Below are 20,594 nucleotides of genomic sequence, written 5' to 3' on the forward strand. Positions count from 1 at the left end.
CAACTTGAACTTTAAACTGAATAACGGATTTATGGATAATAACCAAAAAAATCTATGTCGTTAGATTTTCGTAATCTGCAATAAGGTAGATGACAGGTCAGAAAATTAAAAAAATATAGATTTATCTATATACCTATATAGATATATCTAATTTATTTAGATAGATCATAATGATCATTCATAGACTGTAACAATGCCGCTAGATCATTATATTATGATACTCAACCATAAAAAAAACGAAAATTTTGAAGCGTTATGAATGAGTCCAAAAATGTGTGATTTTATTATTGTCTTATCATTAAAAGCATTGTCATTATCACAGTATTTTTTCTCTAGTGTTTCTAATAATATAAGGGACTTCCAATAGTCACCAAAATGAAAATTAATCATCTAATCTACTCAAAATAGTTTTGCTGCAGAGACTCACTCAGGCAATACCACTGTAATTTTTTTATGAATACACATAGTAAACACACGGCATAGGTATTAAATAATTCTAAATTGATCTTAATTTGGTAGTTTCTCATCATCATCTTTCTTACCTTATCCTATTATTTGAGGACGAGGCTAATACCTATGTCTGTTCTTTTCATAATTCCCCATTAAGATGTACTTAATTCCACCCCCGACGTCCTCTTATCTCCCCTGACACAATGCATCCATCTAATTGTTATTTTCGTGGTTTCTCATTTTTGTTTGTATAAAAAATCTTACAATAATTATTTTCTTAGAAATTATCGACTTACCGATTGTACTATATTGACTAAGAACATTATCCGTAAGTCGCTTACATACTTGCATGCCAGCTATCGGCTTGTGTCACTGTATACGCATGCAACGCATGACATGCCATGCCAAAGTTATAAATCGTTGCATATGCCAGCTACTTGCCCGTTTTACTTGCCTGTGTATAGGCCATGCCCATAAATGCGCAAAAACACATGCAAAACTTACCTAGACATTATAAAAAATAAAATAAAAATACGCGGCAAGCCACCAGTTTTTTCAAGGAAATATGAAATATATCAAAGGTGACTTCAAAGTACTATACTCTTTTGACCTCAGAATTACGACATTATCCTGTTTATGCTTCAATGGGTTTGATGCTTGAGCGACGACGACATGTCTTTGTAATCATTCAGACAACGTCGACATGCTACCCCGGCATCCTAGGTGAGTGACGGAATGCCGTAAAACGCGGCGCGACGCTAGGCCAGATGGAGTGATTACAGTGATAACTTATAATAATAATGATAGAGAAGTTACGCCTTGCAGTTGCCGCCCGTGCCTGGTGGAAGGGGCAAACCCAATAAGTGCTGACATGGCGTTGTCAAGGAAGTTATGCATGCCTATAGTCTGACTACTAAGGATACAGAAGACCGTGTGAAGAAAAATGTAAAAAGCAGACCCTGAGCTTCGACTTATTGCGGCTGTGAAGGCCATTGTCCATTATATATAGTATATAACGATTACAACATACGTTTTTAAAACCTTGGAGTTATTCGTAGAGTTAATCATAGTGTGCTACGATGCCTACGAGTGTTACACGCGAGGCTACGGATTATAAGCTGAAAACAAAAAAGTTTTAATAACCAATATGAATCTATGGTATGAATCCTTATTTTTTATTTTTAATCTGTTATAGAAATAACTATATTCGAAAATACAAATGGGAGAATTAATGATTTGTTTAATTTTTTTACTGGTTCATTTTAATAAAGCGTGTCCATTGAAATGTTTCCTAGCCGGCTGTCCACTGTATCGCAAAATATTTTTTAACTGAAAAACGGAACGTGATTTCCACTTATTAACGAGACGAGGTTGAACACCCCTTGTCGCCCAATTCAGTATCTCTTCGCTCGCGGAGGCGTGCGGACGTGCCTCGTGGCCCGCTGTCGATTGCGTCTACGATTTTCGAAGTTCGAAGTGTCAGTGACGATAGTGTAGTGAGTGTCACAGCTGGATTTTTATTCAAAGGTGAGTGCTATGGATCGTTTTGAATATGTATGGATTCTCGAAAGTTTTAGTTGCTTGGTGATTAGAGTAGACAAAAATGTTTGGACATTTATAATTTTATGATACAAGTATTATTAGTTATTTTTATATTGTACTTACGTGAAAATACAAAAGCGGGATAAATTATTTATTTTTAGTGTTTTATTTGTTACTAACTTTTGCCCGCGGCTTCGCCGGCGTGAATTTCTCAGTAGTATCTTCATTTTTCCGGGATGATAGGTATATGTCCTTCTCCGTTCTTACTACATTGTATGCAAGAAGTTTTTGAAGGTCTAGTGTCTATAGACAGACAATTATTTGTATTAACATATCTTACTAACACGTTTAACCATGTTCACTGACCAAACCTTTGCTCAAAAAGAGAAAAAAATATTGATTTTATTGTAATCGATATGATGATAGCAAAACACAAGATGTACGAAAATGTAGTAACGGCGTCAAAGTCAGCAAAACAAAAAAATACTTGACGTAAAAAAATGTGAAAACGGTGAAAAGTCACGATCAAAAGAACGGGACCGTATAAAAGATCAAAAAAACCCTAGTCATCTTGTTTTACCTCGAAACTCGAGGTGACATATAAATAAAAATAATAAGGTCTGCCCTTAAAGTCAAGGATTGGACATAAATCGGATTCTAAAAAGTATATACTCATGCAGGTAATAAAAGTAAATGCGTATGTATATATTTTTTATAGTCTATTTTTGGTTTTTATTAAATAAACCATTTTTTATTTTATTTAAAATTTATTGTACATTATTAAATTTTAGCGTGCCGTAATAAGGTTTTCTCTAGTTTTGAGTAAATTTTATTCATGATGGATTATCATCCATCATGAATAAAATTGAAAACACGTGCCTCCGATGAATGACGAATAAATACATAATATCATATAGTTGATTACAAATATATAACAATAAAAATACAACTGAAAGAAGGGATAAATAAGAAAACAAGAAAATAATTAAAAATGCCGATAGTGATAAAGGTATCTACTTTTAAAATACAATCACATTTACGTGCAGTTGCTTACTATATCTGTATGCACAGTTTTCTGATAGAAAGAAAGAAAGAAAGAAGAAAGAAAGAAACTCATATATTCAGCAGCAAATATGTATATGTTTACATATTTAGCAAATAAACCATTTAATTCAATCAATCATACATTCATTCACAAAGACTAATTATTTAGTTTGACACAAGCCAGAAACATTCAATCAAAGCATTAGAAGCACAGTTAAATTGAATTGGTTCTGTAAGATGAGCTCTTCAATGAAGAAGTAATATAATACATGCATCTTATATCTGCATGCGTCACTTGACCTCTTTCATCTATTTCAAACATGACAATAAATTGATTGAATTAGTTTTAAACATTAGCAATCGCTACATTATTTTTAATGATTTTGTAAAATTCGTTATGATATATTCAATAGAAAACAATTAAACGCGATGAAAAATCTTATACTCAAACGTATAACATTTGTAATAACCAATTTTTTTGCTCAAATGAGCAAAAAAATTGTTATAACACGGAACAATTAAAATGACCCACCGAAGCAACCTTTTTTAATTACCCGGGCAATCAAGGCTCGATTGAAATTGTTGCTTTTTATTTCATCATTAAAAAATTGTTAAGTTGTTAAATGTTGTCTTGCTATTTTTTATTTGTCAATTAGCCTCAGAGCATTCACGGGTTTTAATAATTCTGATTTCGCTCATATGTTCTCGTAATCATTTTGGTGTTTATAATTAGGAATTTATTGTAAAAGGAATTATTAGGAATTTATTGTGTCTGTGTGTATGTATGTGTATGTAACTATTAATTAGTACTACACAAAATTCCTTTTGTAAAGTAGACAGATTTATTTACACATATTCACATATTCGAATTTAATTAAACAATAAGTTAATTCAGTACCTAATACATATTCATGCAATTTATCACATCAATCGCAGTACCTTTTTCAAGGTTATGCTTTTCAAAGATATAAACTTAAATTTTCATGCATTTCAGAACGCTGAAAAGTAACACTGAACTGATTTAATAGTGGTTCAGTTTCTCGCTTAATATCGTTATTTAAAATATTTTTAAAAGCGATTATTATTTTTATATTATTGTAATAATTATAAAAGCACGTTATAAAACGACGTCGACCGCGTATTATACGTTAACCCATCCCACATTGCTTGCCATGCCATTTCCGGCAGGTACTTCTAAAAATAGGTCTCTCTCGACTGTATTGACACCATTACTAAATTATGGAGAACACAGAACTAACCTTTTTAAATAATGTCATTGTCATATTTATACTTATTTTATTATTTTTATCTTATTGTATTCGGTAAGCATTTTTTTACAAATAAAATTAACGTTGAATTATTTCAGAATATAATTATAACAGCTGATATAATGATCACAAAATATTTAATTACTTAAAGCCATGTTTGGCCTTTACGTGATTTGGAAGAAATGTTACACTATTTTCGTGTGTCTATATCGTGGTAATACTATAGTAGTAATAAAATATTTAAAAACTAGTCGCTTCTTTTCGTACATAGATTGCAAAAGGCAATCAAGGGAAGAAGCCACAAAGAAAAAATCTTCTTGTAGGCGATGAATTAGAAATCTGACAATATTTACTTTCAATTCCACCATTAAACCTGCTATCCAGTGCCATGAAGCTAGCTAAACGTGGCATTTGAGCTTTGGAACCCCACGGGACATCTCGGGCCAATGTCCCGTGGGGAATAAAGACGTGATACTCTATTTGTATTATCTGTATATAATAGACACACATTTGCTTCAAATAAAAATTTACTATATTAGTAATTTTATGTACACTGTATTTAGCAGCGTTTACACGGTCGCGGAAAATGTATTTTTATTTCAGTATTGAGTTCTATGATTTTTATATTTTGTGACATTGACACCGCTACTCAACCCAGACTCAGACACTTGAATGGCAAAGCAAAAACAAACTGAAAAAGTTTTTATATGAAAAATAACGCCCTATGTAATGGTTGGCTATTAGTTACGTAAGTGCAGTGCAAACATTTTTTTTCTGATAAATGTCTGTCTGAAAAAGAAAAGCTTATTTATTTGCGAGTAATCCACTCAGTTGGTTTACGGTTTTAATATTAATATTCATCTTTTCAAATGGATGTACTCTCTTTGGATTTTTTATAAATAATGACATAAATATGAATTGCACCAGTCAACTTTGACGGTAATATTAACCCGCGCAAAAAACCGCAAAGTAGGTACGCTGTTTTGTTCAAACGTCAGCGGCACGCATGTCCAAGTCAACGTCAAAGTTGACTGGTGTAAGTCATCCTTAATGTCGATACTCGAAACAATTAATCATAAAAATAAAACTGACATAGAAATATTGTGTTGGAAATATCTCTGCTTTAATACTGAAGAGCAATTTGAAGCATCGTAAAACCCGTCACAAACGTGAAATAAAAACAAAGCGACAGGCGCGGCGAATTTTTGTAGCCTAAGCAGAATTTATGCTGTATGACTTTTCCAGTTCATGAGAACTGGGAAATAACGAAGTTACATCACTCTTGTTGGCAATATCGTTCATGTTATTGGATTTTCGGCCCGTCAACCTTTCTTGGAATCCTATTTTTGGAATTTCTTCAAGTTTAAAGGGATCTAGATCGATATAGATCGATAGTAGCTGACGCATTTTTAGTTTCGGATATAAGAAGTAAAAAGTGTTTGAAACTCAACATGAAGATCATGAATTTTCGATCGATATCGTTTCTAATCTCTTAACTCTTATTTATAGAAATGATAAATTCATGATAATCCGTTGCGCTCAAATGAGAGATGTAGAGAGGGAAGAGTCTACATGTCTCATTTCAGCGTATTGCTGGTTTCTTCCTCAGCCGTTGAGCGTCAGAGCCCAGAGTTCGCTTAATATTTTTTATTAATTATCGGGTCTAAACTATACTTAACGGATTATCATAAATTTATCATTTCTATAAATAAGAATTGAGTAATAGAAACGCCTGTCGCTTTGTTTTTATTTCACGTTTGTGACGGGTTTTACGATGCTTCAAATTGCCCTTCAGTTTAATACTGAAGAGCAGAGATATTTCCAACACAATATTTCTATGTCAGTTTTATTTTTATGATTAATTGTTTCGAGTATAGACATTAAGGATGACTTACACCAGTCAACTTTGACGTTGACTTGGACATGCGTGTCGCTGACGTTTGAACAAAACAGCGTACCTACTTTGCGTTTTTTGCGCGGGTTAATATTACCGTCAAAGTTGACTAGTGAAATTCACCTTAATGTCATTATTTATAAAAAATCCAAAAAGAGTACATCCAATTGAAAAGATGAATATTAATTTTAAAACCGTAAACCAACTGAGTAGGTTACTCGCTAATAAATAAGTTTTTCTTTTTCAGACAGACATTTATCAGAAAAAAAAAAAACAAAAATATATTATATAATGAAGGAAAACTGAAAGAGATAATCACTAACAAAACCGTGCTGACGCCGTGATAATATCAGAAAAAGTATGAACGATATTATAAAGGTCAAACAGAATCAAACCTCAAACGAATATGGTTAAAAATAGCATACGAAAATTTCCCAATTACACAACCGAGTTTTTCCGCCAACTCTGTGTACCGTGCTTACGTGAGCACCTTAAAATTCCAATACGCATTTACCTAAAGACATTTTAAAGATATTTTGTCTTCCATATAAGGTACATCCATATGTATATAAATGTAACGTAGGTATACACGGCAGTAACAAATAAAGAAAGGCTACAAGTTTACGACAGCACTCCTGGCGCACTATTGTCACAATGGTTAAGTGATTAAGACCGTCCGCCTGTGATCAAAAGGTCCCAGGTTAGAATCCTGCTCATGCCACGTAAGTTTGTATAGCAATCTGACTTTATGTATAAAATATTTTTCATAGATCACCGTTTGCATCATGAGGAAACCAAGTTTGGTTAATACTTTAAACTGTATACGATTACGTAGGTACTTGCCACTAGACGCGGTAGGTAGTCAGGCGGTAGATGCCTTTAGACATCTACATAGGACATTGATCATAGGATTTACTACTATAAAATCTGACAGCAGTACTGATTACAGTTACAGATTACTCGAAAAGAAAGTGCCACCATCATATTTTTATCAATTTCTCTCATTTACAATCGGAAGCTAAAGAAGTGGTATTCGTAAGGATCGTAGTTTTCTCTTCGATTAGAAAACTACACGGTCGTCGGGCGATTAGTTCCCGCATCCCTCTGTGAACGCTGAGCCATGGGCAACTCCGTGCGAGTTGCCAACTTCGTGCGCCGCCGAACACCATGTGTCGTCTCCGTGCAGACTACACATTTTCGGGACATTCCATTACGTCCAGTCTAGTCCATAAATTGAGCTATCAGCGTTTTTTTTTAATCACTGTATTCTGTTACATAATGATTTTAAAGTTAAGAATTTTAAAATCGACATGGTTAAGAACGCAATCGATGTCACCTTTCAAACTGAAAATACCTAATATTAATAAAGAAACCGAATTTATTCAATATTAGATGTTGCCCGGGGCTTTGCTCTCATGGGAATTTTGAGATAAAATATAGCCTATAGCTATCTTGGATAATGTACCTTTCTAATGGTGTAAAAATTTTTAAAATCGGTTCCATAGTTTCGGAGATTACGCCTCATACATACAACCTCACAAACGCTATAAAGAGGTATCTACCTCTTTATAATAATAGTATAGATTAAGTCACGATACAATGTTTAAAAATGTCATACATAAGTTTCATAAAAGCAAAATTACACATCACACAAACACAAAAACACAGAATAAAGAAAATATACCGACTTATCAAGTTTATGACTATTGATATCAAGTTTAGAATATTTTCATCTCGGGTTGGAAACTACTGCTCTTCATGTTTAATTAGCCGAGTAAGCCTGCGCAATAGAACGAATTCACGCGTGTCTTTCATTATTCCAAGGGCTGACAATTAAAGGAATCTCCTTTGCATTAGTCAGTTGGAATATTTAAACGCTGGGTAAGACTAGTGTTGTATGTGTATTGTCAACCCTTGTCGATGGTATGTGGTCTAAGTTAGAAGATGATTCAGGAAACGAAACTACAAATGTTAATTTTTTTTTCTCCATCTCCTACACTATCCGCTATAACATCTTCACGTGTTCCCGTTTACATTCGAGGCTGTGACCATAAATGTAGATTTTGCTGAGATTTTACGACCGGCTTGACTTCAATCCTCCTTGAGAATGCTATTTTTGCATATCATGCTAAAACTGCGTCTCTTAGTTATATCACACGACATCCACGACAGGATATGGAGTGGTCCTATTCTAAGGCGGAACCACACGTCAATCTATATCCATCCATAAGAAAGGCCAGTGACTGTATTGGAAATATTAGAAGAGAATATAAAGTAGTTTCTTGTATCGCTGCCGTAACATGTAAATGTGTTGATTGTACTTGTTAATGATTACGATCATCCATTTTTATATCAATAAATAGTATTTCAGATTTTGAAAGAAATTTTTTTGACAGACTCGCCAATTCTTTATCATTGAGTCAGTAAAAACATTATCCACTAGACCCTTATAAAGTGCGCCCGGACAAAAGCTTGCAAATGTTAGAGGCTCGAATAACATCACGGGCGAGGTCTGCGTGCTTAATAATTGAATGGACACTTGTCTTTCTGTCCCTCAGAAAGGTTTTTGTATCTGACCCTTAAACATTCGCATGTAGGACAAAACTTAACAATAAACAAATGAATCTGTTAGTTTATTTAACTGTCGTGTAATTATTAGTGATGAGCGCAAACACCCGTACGGTCCGCGTTTGTTACGTGTATAAATTTCTGAGATGATTTGAATTTGAAATTTTTATCGGTTAGTTGATGATACTTTTTGGGTACCCGAGGGATGAAGAGGTAGAGGCAGACCAAGCAGTGGAATTAAAAATATATAAGTGGAGTGGAATTAAATTTTAAAAATGTGTTGAGGTGGAACGACCTCAACATATTTTTAAAAGTATGTCCAGACTGCTTTGGATCGAGATGAGTGGAAAAATAAGGGGCCTACCAGTGGCTAAGACAACACAACAACAAGACAAGTACAAGTTATAAAAAGTTCATGTTAATTGTTATGTTGCGACTAAACTCCGTAGATTTAGGTTCAGCCGGCTAGACATAGGTACAGCCGATTTCAGTTGGTTACATTTAGGTGTAGTCTACCCGGATAATAACGGGTAAACTTAGGTCTAGCCAAAGAAAAGCATGCTATACATACCTAGGTGAAACCAACTGCGACCGACTGAAGCCAAATTGATTATGGCTAAAACGAGGTCTAGCCCACAATAATTAGGCTATACCTAGATATAACCTACGGTGACAGACTGCACCCAAGTCTAGTCGGCTAAACCTAGGTCTAGCCGCACTACGATATTTAGCCGTAACCGATGTATACTTTGGATCATATATGTATTTGTTTGAAAATATTTTTCAGATTTTTTTTTTATAAAATAAAATACCAAAAATAAGTAAAAAAATATAATCACTCGTATTCGAGTAATTGTTTAATGTAACACTTTGCCTTAAATTTAAATATCATATGTTTAACAAGCATTTCATTCGTTGAACTTTTTTCGAAACAGTTTTAATCATGAAAATGAACAAAACATGTTTTTATAAAATCTTTTTTGACAAGCTGAAATGTTTTCACAGACGAGACGCTTTATTTTAGACAGTATTAAAAATAAAGCCTATGAGAGTAGCGTAATTATTTTGTTTCAATAATTTATTAACATTGGAAAATGTTTGAATTATAATTAATGATATCTATACCTATTTAATCTTGTAATAAATGTGTTCAATAAATCTTCAAATTTGTTATTAGTGAGATAAGATATACAATGTATCTTTCATTGTCGAATATTTGTTCCCTAGAAAATTAACACAATTTTCTAAATATCTCTCGGAAATTTCCGAGGACGTTTCCGGTTTTCGTTTAATCTTAAGAAGAGCTACTTAAAATATAATTATATATATCATATTTACGCCCTTCTTCCACTAACAAATATAAATTTCTACCCCTACGTAAAGGTACAATTAGATTAGCATACAAAAAACATTTACTGTTACATTTAACATCAAGTAAACATCTTATTCAATTACCAAGCGCGTAAGACTGTGCCTCCGTAATAATTAATTTATAATTTAAGAGTTTTCGACACAGCAGGAAACACTCGCCTTTAATTAAGTTTACATACGTGCTAAATTTGCGTGTCAGGATTAATGGGAGCAAGAATGTGTGGTGTCACTGCTGTTGTGTGTGAGACAGTTGAAAAGGGTTAAGATTTTTGAGATTTTCTTTGTGAAAAATATAAAAGTTTTTTCTGTTGTTTATACTGGGGAATGGAATGTTTATAATGATTGATGAGTAGATACATTTTAAAGTTAATTAGTGTAAAATGTATTATTTTTATATGTTGGTGGTGGCGTGTGGTTTCGCACTAAAATAGGACCACTCCTATCCTCCCGTAGATGTCGTACGAGGCGACTAAGGACACACAGCCTTGGCAGCTGATAGGCAACAATAGCATTCCCAAGGAGGGTTGACGTCAGGCAGGCGGCCGGTTGTAAAATCACAGCCGAATATTCAAAATTGTAATGTTTTTTTACGCTTACCTCGGGTCTTGCGGCTTCACAACCGCGAACGCAACCAGAAAGATCCAGAGATGAGAGATAGAGGGTATTACCATTGACCACTGCTCTTGCAGCAGATTGTTTTTCCATACCATAATAAAGCTACATTGTTGTGAAAAATACACAAAACAGTTTAATATAACTGAACCGCGGTGTTGTGCTCGAAATGCAATATTCACCGTCTCTCGAATACAATAGGAAACATGTTATATTGTGAACTATGAATAGTGTGATAGGTATTGCGCTTTTTGCGGGGAGCCATGACAAAGCTGAATGAAAATGCGCCGGTTGAGTACATGTAAGAGGCTACTTGGATCGATTATATTCGTAGCTTTGTGTATTTTACAAGATTTTAATCAATTTGCAATGTCACTAGGCATACCTAGTAGGGACATAGCGAAACACATATGTCTCACTATGTCCCTACACCCATGTCTTGGGTAGAATCTTGCAATTCAAATTTGAAGCACATATCTTAAACTGATTGAGTTGAAATTTTATACACATGTTTAGTTTAGATTTCGATATATTATTATGATAAGTATGACTTGATGGTGCATATAGGAACGGTTTCCGACATGCGAATTCCTTAAATTAATATGTATTTTTCTAGATGAACCCTGTATGTAATAAAAAAGTACCTACTCCATTATAATATCAAAACTGACTAATATTTTCAAAATTAAGTATAAAAAGTTATATATTTATTTTTATTTTATCCATAAAACATTAACAGATTTGCAGAATACAAAATATCTATATGCTAATAAAGTAGAGGGCCGTTCCGGCTTCGTTCGAGTAAAAACTTAATAAATTATACACCTAAGCCTTCCTCTGGCATTACACTATCTTTTGGTAAAATCCGAATCAAAATCCGTGCAGTAGTTTTAGTTTAATTGCTAACAGACGGAAAGACGCGGCAGAGTGCTTTTTTACAATTGGTAAGCATGTACGTAAATACCAATTTACATAACATACAAATATCAGTAAACTCATCACGTTCTCGTCATCCTCAATTAGTTCTACTGGGAATGGAATCTTGACCTACATCGTGAGTTCAAATTAAATAAAATAGAAGTAAAAACTACAAACAAATATTATATTTTTTGCATATAACTTGCGAAGTATGTGTAAAACTAAACCAAAATATACGACTACCTCCCAGATACAACGCATAAAACGCCGGTAAACTGAATTAGTTTATATTTGCCTATATTCAGGTGATAGCAATATAATGAAGATCGATATTATTAGACCAAAATGGAAATCCTTCGAAAACGGAGGAGATGAAAAATCCATCTCATTGGGCAAATTCAAACCATATCTTTACTACAAATAAGGTTCAATATCTTTTCGCAAGTTAGAGAGCGGCTTACCTGGCAAAAACGATAAACGCGTAAAATATTCATAAGGTGAAAACTGATTTCTAGACGAAGTATTAACTTCGGCCTTATAAGAAAACTTTGCGTTCTTTTCATGTATTTCTCCACATGGAAGTGTTTATTGAGCTCTTTATTATATAATAAAGATATTTATATATTTTTTATACCAAACATAAAACCAAGCGTGTTATCCGCATAATAATAGAATATCTTATAATATAGGCATGTTCAATGAACTATATAATGCAACTAGGTATAAGACCTTAACCTGATCTACGAAAAAAGTCCACAGAAGAAGAGATACACTGATTGGCAACAACAACGTTGTCAATCCATCATTGATAACAGGAAAATAATGGATTACTCTACTTTCCTCATATTGTGATTTCTTTCATGGCGCGGACTCGTATTAGAAAAATGTCGATAAATATATTACTTATATTGCAGCGCGCTACAAGGTGGTATTTCACTTGAGCGCGGTTTAATAAAGCGGATGTCTCGAAGGCAGCTCTCGTTGGGGCCTGAGACTATTCACGCTTTATCTCGGAACATTCGCAATTTACCCTGGAATCTTTGTTTTTATATTGTTTTAATAACATAATGTCTAAATTCATTTCAAATAATTTATTAAACTAGTAGCGGTTGCACCTACCGTAGGATCATTTCCAAAATGGAAAATATACCAAAATTGGCTGTCTTGTCCATAGGGGTTATGAGAAGAGATATTCTCATAAAGCTTTTTCAAATCCAAAATGTGTTTACGAACAAAAGTTTGATTAAATACGAATCGACATTGCCACTGGCATACACATACATGAACTAACAAAATCTACATTAATTGTGTCTAGTTTTCTAGTTGAATCACTGAAACTAAATGATAACTGCACAGTTTGTTTTGTTTAGAAACTTTATGTTACTATGCGTGGGCACCGCAGACTGATTAAATTTCATCTAAATTTTATTTTTTTAATTTACACATTATACTTCGTTGAACAGCTTGTCCTTGGATATAGTTCTCCTCTGAAGAATTCCACCGCTCCCTGTCTCTGACCACCCTGATCCATGATGGCTCAGGAGCAATTTGCTTCAAATCTTCCTAATGAGCTAATTAGTAACAGAATGGTATCCAAAAAGCTGTAAAAGAAGCAAAGGAATTATTGTTAATCAACTAGTAAAAATCTCGCACATACCAACAATATGAATTTTTCGCCATAAAAATATTTACCAATATACCCATTTTCAGCGATAGACTTCCAATAACGAAACCTTATTTCTATAACCATATATATAAAAGTAGCCACTGAAACGTACCAGCCGATATTGGTTTAGGACGAGATCTCTCTACATTACTTAGCCTTAGATTCTAACCTTTCAAGTAATACCCTCGGTACAAATTACTTAAGTGAGTTTATACCTCTTATTTCGAAGGTGAATAGATTTATATTTTCTTCAAAATTGATTGATTGATTTCTTTTTTACGCTAACATAAATAACTACATAAGGGGATGTCCATTAATCGTGTGTTAATTTTCGTTTCGTTAATTTTTTTTAGAATTTTAACCCTCCCTTGTGATATTTCGTATTTTTTTCTGAACCCCCTCCCCCCTATCAAGCCTCACGTGATTAATGAACGACCCCTTACGTGATACTCACAGGGTGAGTCTCTTAGAGTTAGTCTTGGTGTTGGTGGCTACTCTCTATCCCATATATTAGCTTGAATAAAACATGTGACGGTTTTATTACATAAAGCTCTCAGACTTCGAGAAATCATATCACAACTCGATATGAAAAGTCACTTTGATGTCTTAAAAATTTCAAATTTTATTCTATGAATCATCTTATTAAAAAATATTTAACACATTAATCACGTTTTTTATAAAAGCGTTTTAATAATTTATAGGAGAGGTTTAACGATAATCACTACATAGTTTAAAACAAATTCGTAGTCTATCTGTATACAAATTGGGATCTATTGTATGTTTAGATTTTTATCACATTATCAGAACTAAAAGTATTAAGTAACATAAACCTGTGCACCCAAAAGAGCAAGTACACTATTTAGCTAATCGTCGACGGCGCGTAGATTAAAGTTAACGTCAAGTTTGACTGGTGGAGCGCAATTTGCAAATCAACTTGGGGTAACAATTAATCATTTTATGTATGTATGTATATTTGTTTGAAACGAGATAACTTTCGAACCGTTGGTCTGATTTTGAAGAAATTTAACAGGTATATTATATGTGTACAGAATGTTTTAAGTTCGTGTGGCAACAAAATCGGTTAAGTAGTTTTTGAAATGTTGACAATTTTGTAAAAAAATATTGTCTTCGCGGCGAACAACTAGTAATAGTGAAAAAGACATTATATAGAAAAACTTGCGTCGCGACCTTGACGCCATCTTCAGGGAAACTTGTGATTTCGTCGGAGAGACACAACTTATGATGAATTACTACTTGTGTTGAGTCATTCTGGAGATATGAAACAAATGACGTGGAACATGGGAATACATAGCGTTTTTGTTTTGTAAATATTGCTTTAGTAGTTGTCGAAAATATAGTGTTGTTATCAAGGTTACAAACACATAAGTTTGTAATACATTTTTGATGTTACAATTTATTTTCATGCTAAATTAAAAGTACACTTTAGCACACATGCAAAATACTAAAGTATTTGATTAAAATAAGTTACATATATAGTTCTTGCAGAAGCTATACCAACAGTAGGCAAAAAAATCCCAACTAATATTATAACGGCGAAAGTAAGTTTGTTTGTTACCTATTTATGCTTTATCTATCCAACCAATTTGCTTGTTTTGCATACATATAGTTTGAAATACGGAGAAGGACGTATGAGACCTTTCATACCAGAAAAATGACTCCGTGGAAAATTCACGCCGGCGGAGCCGAGGGCGAAAGCTAGTGCTAAAATAATAATCATGCTAGTTAAGTAGGTACCAAACCAATATTTTGACAAGTACTTAACATTATCCATTTTTTTTAAATTTATGGTGTGTACATCAGAATTTCCATTTTACATTAAAAAAACTACGGAAAATTAAATAAATAAATAAATATATTAGGACAAATTACACAGATTGAACTAGCCCCAAAGTAAGTTACTATATTTTATAACAAATACGTATATAGATAAACATCCAAGACCCGGGCCAATCAGAAAAGATCATTTTCCATCATGACCCGACCGGGGATCGAACCCGGGACCTCTCGGTTCAGTGGCAAGAACTTTACCACTGCGCCACCGAGGTCGTCATCATTCAAATGTAATATGCCAATAACAGATTATGTACATTTATTTACATGGAAATATGTTAATAAATCTTATATAGATAGATATATATGTATAGAACAAAGTAGGGGTAGAGGATTGAGGAATTTGGGTAAAGGTTTGCGGTCACGAGCAAAATGAGCGATCGAGAACCGATTGACAAAACGATAGGGCAGACTTCGACAAAGATCAACAGTTAGAAGGGATTATAAAGAAAAGGAGATTATGCCTACCCTTTTGCACAAAAATTTGTTTTTAATTTCGTTTTATTAATGTATTTGTGTCTTAAGGGTTTTTCCATTGAAAATATCATTCATTTTTTTTCGTATTTGCAATAGAGAAATAACGAAACTAAATCTTAAAGTCGTTATAATGCAAATAAAGAAGACTTGTCACTTATACTTACGTATTTTTAGGGCCTACTAATTCCATTGCTTATACTGTGTTATGTAAGCTTTGTGAACCATAATTTAAAAAATAAACTGCGGTCTATTAATTAACAGTTTAAAAAAAAGCATTCCATTTTCAAAGGGTTTGGGATATTGAACTCAATACGCGGGCAAACAATTTTGAAATTAGAAATTAAGCTGACAGTTTCCGTTCGCACTGCCAACCGGATAATCTGACAAGGAAAGAATTCGGTGGTGCTATGTTTTAAAAGTATGCAAATTTTGCAGTAAAATGCCAAAGCCCTAAGTTCAAAATAAAAAAAGTTTTTTGAGGAAATGATTACAAAATTGTCTATTTCTTTGATTAATTTACTCTTATCCTACTAATATTATAAATGCGAAAGTTTCTGGAGATGTATGTGTGTATATACGTTACTTTTTCAAGCAAAATCTACTGGACGGATAGTTAAGAAATTTGGTATACGGTATTTTTATCCCCACCGAAATTCCCACACACATAAATATGATTACAGGATTAAAACGGGAATTTTTAATCGCAATAAAAATAAACTCAGATTTAAAAAAAACTCGTGCCACATTAGTTTGTATACCAATCTGACTATAGTATAGTAGTTTTCGTAGACCACAACCTGCTTCCGGTGAAAGAAAACATCATGAGGAAACCTGCACACCGGTTACTTATTAATTTGTGTGTGAAATGGAGAAGGCAAATGACAAATCACTCCATTAATTATAGTGCCAAGAAAGTTGTTGTGTTTGTTTCATACCACGTAATGACCACGCCACCCTAAGCCATGAGGAAATACGACTATGAAGGGGAGGGTCTATTGATGGATAATTTGCGATTGTGGCTTCTACCCAACATCGATGGCTCAACTTCGCGTCTGTCCCGAGTGTCCAAACACCTGTACTCAGGCTGACTTGATGGCAGCTTCCGATGGAGGCATCAAAGTGGCTTATTACTGGCAATAATATATTTAACATCCAGTAGAGCCTTGAACATCGATCACGACACGCAAAGAAGAAAAAGACTTAACATAGGTACTATAGGTACTATATTTTGTGCAATAAAATGTAAATAAACAGATAAATGTTTCTAGATCTTTCCACACAGTGAAGTCTCCCCTAAGTTTATTTTATCGTTTTATACATTTATTTTATTTACGAGGCAGTTTGCGGCGTTCGGGGTCGGCAGGAGACTTGATAAACGAAAATAAAGAAATGTTTCATTTTGGCGCGCGCTAAAATCTGATTTATCGTTATAAAATCAAACGTAACTTTTATGTGTGATGTATGCGCTGAATGAGGCGGTTTTATGACTAAAATATTTATGTCTATTAGTAACTTTATTATTTACATATTTTTGTTTGACATTTGATAAGTCCATACCTAATAGGATTACAAGAAAACCCGCGTATACGCAATTAGATTTGTCGAAGCGACTTAGGCAAATTAATACAATAAAATACCTTATATTGCATTGATAAGACATAAGAGGTCGTATAATAAATAGTAATATTTATTTGCAGTAATATGCTACAAATTATTACATTGATATTGTATAGAAATTTCCAGTTGAATATAAAAGACAAATAAAAAAATAAAAGGACTAAGAAACGAAAAGATTGGGCAATTACAAAATTAGAGTCAAAATGTGCTTAGTAAAAAAAGAAAAAAGAAGACGACATCTGAAATTTAGCCCTGTATTGTCTCGTATTGAGTCAAGGACATAATCAGACTAATTCTCCTTAACTTTTTGTCGCATTAGGACGAAGTACTAACCAGAATGACCAACATCATTAAGTCTAATGTCTAGACTGGGTGTAATTAGATATGGTTGGACTTAAACATCATTTGTCATTACGTTCCGTGAAGCAGACAAAAAAATATCATACTTATTACAAAAGACATTTTGATTAATTGTTTAGTGTTAAAGTTCTCTCCCTTTCAGGCCCTCATTTGTTAAGCATCTAGTACCTACCTAGTAGCACTATATAATATATATAGTCTGTTTTGATGAAGGTTTTATATTTATGGTTTTAGCCACACGAACTAAAAAAATAAACAGAATAGAATAGATTAATTAAACTGTCAATTAATTTTCAATTATTTATTTATAAGCTTAAATCTATCTTTACAGTTCTCACCAATGCGATAGTCCGATAGACAAGTATCCCATTTCAATTATTATTATAACTTATAACATACAAAGCCGTGCTTATGAATTCGCTCAGAGAACATGAAAACAGGTCTATTCTTTCGGCAATCTGGTTAAGGTTACATGAATCCATGTATAATAATTTTTATTTTATATCCTGACAATCTGCGCCTATTATACTGAAAATAATATTTCAAGAAACACAAAGAAAACTTGGCATCTCGGTGTCAGAGAAATAATATTGTGTTGATAATAAAAAAATTCCGTTCCGGTACATAGCGCATTCTTAAGGTGTGCGCACACGGGAAATTCTTAGCATCCGGACAACACAAAGACGGGAAATGTCATTCCCACATTATTATGTTAGTCAATAGGGAGCGTCTCTAAAGAGACATTTTTAATAAAAACAAAAGCAAAATAACATTCTTCTTCACATTGTTCTTCTTCTCAACGCGTTGTTTCGGCGTATCATATTAGTGAAGACGCTACCGATTCATTATTAGTGTAAATTAAGACTTTTTGTACTATTTACTTCATTTTCAGTAAATATAGAATATTTTCTATATATCTTTACATATTATAAAACAAAGTCCTGTATCGCGTCTGTCTGTCTATTCACGATAAACTCAAAGACTACTGCACGGATTTTCGTGCGGTTTTCACCAATAGATAGAGTAATTCGTGAGGAAGATTTAGGGGTATAATTTATTATGTTTTTACCCGAGCGAAGCCCGTCGCGTGCCGCTAGTTATATATAAACTTAAAATATCCCTTGCCCTGTAGATATTTATAAATGTAAGTTTTATTTCCTGTATTTCGTGAAAATTATATTATAGCGTGTAATTAAATTTATTTTAAAATGAACACGAGATTTACCCATTCTTATTTTTATTATTTATGGTCTCTAAAATGGCGAAAGACGCATTGTAAGCAAATTTTAAAAATGGCACAATGAACGTCGAGTTTCTAAAGCATTTAACTTACATTTTAAAATTGTTAGTACTTCCTCTATAACCGCAATGTAAACTATTGTTATATAGTTTTGTATATTTACTATGATATCTGGTTACTTTATTTTCCAAAATATAATTGGTTGTGTGTATAAAAACACTCGGAAATGTTAAAACCGCAAAAAAAAAATGCGTTCATCTGAACAGAGCTGGTAAAAAAATTTACTAGCACCCGAGACCTTTATATCATTCTTGCTAGTACACCGTAGTGAAAAAATAATTGCAGCATAGATCGGTTTACTCTCAGTATTTTCCCCGTATTTTCCAAAAAGTCGTAAACCCATCTCTGCTAGTCAAATATACACATACATTGTATAACATCTGAAGGTCAATTACATTATGTAGTTGGTCAAATATTAGCTCGATCTTCTCCAGCTTCTGGTCATAATCTTCCGTCTCTTTTTGAGCTACTACCGATGGCGGGACGGAAGAAATTATATATAAAAATATACATAAACGAGATTAGCGGAACGAAGCAATCTTGCCAATAGACGGACAAGACAAAGGCTCGTATCTCGGGATAATAAATCAACGCATTGACATCATTCGAAGGCCTTCTAGAGATCTAATCTCGAGAAGTCGTGGTTTGGTATTCTTCAAATGTTTTTGTTATTTATTTCTCCTAATATGTTTTCCTTATTTCCCTGAAAATAATTATAAGTTAAATAACTAATTCAATACTTAAAAAACGTTGATAATTAACAGGCAACTTATATATTGGTGCAGGTTTACATGTAAGGTATATGTCGTTTAAAAATGAAAAGTAGAATTGTAGTTTATACAAAGTCCAGTCAGCAACTTTCTATCCATTCTCTTCTGTTGACACCATGCCTTTAGATTTCCCTATATTTTTTATTAATGTACTATTAAATTCTATTTCAATCGCTTGGTTCTAATTTAAATCTAGAACCTTGGTATTTTCTAAGTTAACACATTTTACACATTTTTCTAGCCGCCGCTATTTCGTTTACATTTTCCGAGGTCGTCTTTAGGCATCTGAGGTGAATTATTAAATTCCTACCCACTTTGTGAGAGCCTGTGGTCTTTTGCACTAAAGTGTTTGGACGTTGTTGTTACGGGCTTTTATTTGTTTTATATTTAGCGTTTTATAATTATTTGCCGTATAATGTATAAACTCTCTGTTTTTTTATTCATTTGTGTTTTATCGACTCAAAGGAAATTTCCTTTGATGCTCTAATTTTACCTTACAACGTAAACGATCCTTAGTGTTTTTCTACTAACCACATTCGACCTAACTTTGAACTCGTCCAGCCAATAAACGATCCTGTTTCTGCGCTCAAAGGCAAGGATGGGATTTTGAAACTTCTACAAAATTAAGTGTTCCGCTTCTGCCAAAATTCACGCGGCCATCTTGCGATTCAGCCGAACAACTTTCCGAAGTTCGGCAACTGTATTCGTAGTTTGAACTTTCCAACACTTGCATTCACTTGAATTATTACATAATACATGCTGGCAATAAAACTATTCGATTCATTGTTCAGCTCCATTGTTTTTATTGGCTCTTGTAAAATGTTCGCAGTTCTGAAAACGGCTTCCAACGAATTTATCATGTTGTTTAGTTTTACGATTCCCCCGC

At 33.5% G+C, this 20,594-nt stretch overlaps 1 protein-coding gene across 4 annotated transcripts in view; it reads left to right on the top strand.

The window, feature by feature from the left end:
• The first annotated feature begins 1,853 nt into the window (after positions 1-1,853).
• The window catches only part of Grip (Glutamate receptor interacting protein), a 196,927-nt gene continuing 178,186 nt past the window's right edge, over positions 1,854-20,594 (top strand). For all 4 annotated transcript variants that reach the window (XR_008404778.1, XR_008404779.1, XM_053746407.1 and 1 more), the window contains exon 1: positions 1,854-1,977. The gene's annotated coding sequence lies outside the window, so the exon portion shown is untranslated. The remainder of the gene's footprint in view (positions 1,978-20,594) is intronic.

The sequence above is a fragment of the Plodia interpunctella genome, chromosome 6 (genome assembly GCF_027563975.2).
Source record: "Plodia interpunctella isolate USDA-ARS_2022_Savannah chromosome 6, ilPloInte3.2, whole genome shotgun sequence".
In the NCBI taxonomy this organism is placed as follows: domain Eukaryota; kingdom Metazoa; phylum Arthropoda; class Insecta; order Lepidoptera; family Pyralidae; genus Plodia; species Plodia interpunctella.